Source organism: Dermacentor variabilis, chromosome 2, assembly GCF_050947875.1.
Source record: "Dermacentor variabilis isolate Ectoservices chromosome 2, ASM5094787v1, whole genome shotgun sequence".
Classification (NCBI taxonomy): Eukaryota; Metazoa; Arthropoda; class Arachnida; order Ixodida; family Ixodidae; genus Dermacentor; species Dermacentor variabilis.
The window spans coordinates 194,380,411-194,382,649 of record NC_134569.1 but is presented as its reverse complement, the minus strand read 5'-3'; the positions used below and the strand labels follow the sequence as shown (position 1 = coordinate 194,382,649).

Genomic DNA, 2,239 nt, shown 5'->3' with positions numbered 1-2,239 from the left:
ACACAGCAAGAAGCAGCTAGTTGACGGAGGCTGCAAACGGGAATCTTCTCCAACTTACATATACTAAGCAAGATGTATCCTACACAATTTAGGAACACATGCCCGTGGTGCGGGGTAACCCCCACGCTTTACCATATAACCTGGGAGTGTAAACGTAACTACACATTTCACCACCACAAAACCCCGAGTGCGGAGCAGTGGGAGAGCCGGCTCACCTGCTGCGAGCTCGCCTCCCAAAGGGCAATGGTGCAGCACGCAAGCGAAGCAGCGCGGCTCAGTGGAGCCCTGGACTAGGGGCCCAACTCTGCCAAGAAGGTCAAGCGTCTGCAGCGATGAAGACGAAGACCGAATGCTAAACCCTTAATGGACCAAATGAAGCTTTCTCTCTCTCTCTCTCGTCGATGGCTGTCGTCGTAATGGAGACGCCGCGTTTACGGGGATATGAGCCATTGCTTAAGGGGTTAGAGCCATTCATTGTCTTGCGCGAGGGACATATCGAATTTTGAAGCAATTTAGAAGAATCGGAAGTAGCAATGGTGGGTGGATGCTGCTAACTCGTCCTCCTCTCCGTCGCAGCCGAACGTGTGCGTAATCTATTAAGAAACACAAAGCGTCAATCGTCAAATCAATCCAACCCATCGTAAAAACTATTGCAGCGCCCGCATCTCCAGTGGTGGGCCTTGCGACAAACACACGGGGCTTGGATTAATGGTTCCGCACATTCCACGCCAGCTGCAACTATGGGAAGTCCAGGAGTAATGCGTACCACTGAGGCAGAAGCTGGCTACCGCGAGCGTCAGCCAAAGTTGGCTCGTGAGCGGTCTCGTCGACGTAAGGCTGACTCCTAGCTACACGTCAGAGATGTCGAGCTTAAACGGCAGGGCCTACCCCGATCTGCGCGCCCGAGAAGCCGAAGCTGAACGTCAGCGCAACACAGCTTCGCTTTTCCACCATGTTCACGAACTAGAAGGCTAGGTGTTTTTTTGTTTGGCCTCGGGACGTTGTTGTTAGAAGGTAAGAGTAGCGGGCTCGAGAGAGCGTCGTCATGAATCCACTTCGAGTACGCTGTTTTTTGAATTGCAGAAACAAGCCCCGTAGGGCCAGCCAAAAATTGCCATGGCCGACGGTATTTCACGTCGCCCTGGCGGGGTATTGGGAAAAGTTTTCAACTAGCAATAGTCGCCCCTCAGCAGCACTTCATTGGGTACGACACCGCCTCTGCGCAAAGCTGACGAGAAGAACGGTTCTACATGACCCCATTGCAACACACGGTGTTACATTGGCGAGGGGCTTGTTTAAAATATTTGCCTTTTTCTCAGCAAATACTAGCACAACTGAAAAAAATGAAGTGTTTTTCTAGATGGTACGGTCAGTGCAACTACTTCTTTTATCTAAAAGAAGTTATTTACGCGATGACATTAGTGTAAGTTCATTATATTATTCACGAATATTACATCACTTACGAAAATGCTATGATACACCGTAATGTTTTGGCTAAGCCACCACGTTAAGCCCCACTTTCGTGGCGTTTAGCATGCTTTTAGGGTGCCTCCATGTCCTGAACGCACGCCGCGCCATGGGAGCGGGAGGGGAAGTGCGCATTGAGGCATCCTGCAAGCTTAGGGAGCTGGTTACTTGAGCTGCTGACCGGTTTCCCCATGCATCGCTGTCATAAAGTTGGTACGGCCTGTAAGGTAGGTCGTGATCCATTGAAACATTCTGCCTCCAATGCCTAGCTCCTTTAGTGCACCGAGAATGGTGTCGTCCTAATGGCTCATCGTCATATGCACTTTTGACGTCCACAAAGAGCACTCCTGAGCCTACGCTTCTTTTCCTGTTCGAAGGTGGAAACCAAGTTAATCACGTTGCCAATGGAGGATATTTATTTGCGAAAGTCCGTTAGCATGTCTGGGTAGAGGACGCACTTCTGGAGAAACCACGCTAATCTCAAGACAGGCACGTACGCAGGGGGGGGGGGGGCGGGGGGGCCCGTGCTTTCCCTTCCCCCATTCCCGCCCACGCCACCACTTCTCACACACATTTCTAAAGCGCCGCCAAATCAATGTTGAAACTTGGGAGCTATTTGGCGGGATAGACGCTGTGGTTGATTAGTGGCTGTGGTGTTGGGCTGCTAAGCATGAGGTCGCGGGATCGAATCCCGGCCAGGGCGGCCGCATTTCGCGGGGGGCGAAAACACCCGTGTGCTTATTTAGGCGCATGTTAAAGAACCCCAGGTGGT

At 51.6% G+C, this 2,239-nt stretch overlaps 1 non-coding gene across 1 annotated transcript; it reads right to left on the bottom strand.

Annotated features, from left to right (window-relative positions):
* Positions 1-1,089: 1,089 nt before the first annotated feature.
* LOC142573470 (U4 spliceosomal RNA) lies at positions 1,090-1,230 on the bottom strand. The gene has a single exon (XR_012826329.1). It is a non-coding gene; the product is annotated as a U4 spliceosomal RNA (small nuclear RNA).
* Positions 1,231-2,239: the final 1,009 nt, after the last annotated feature.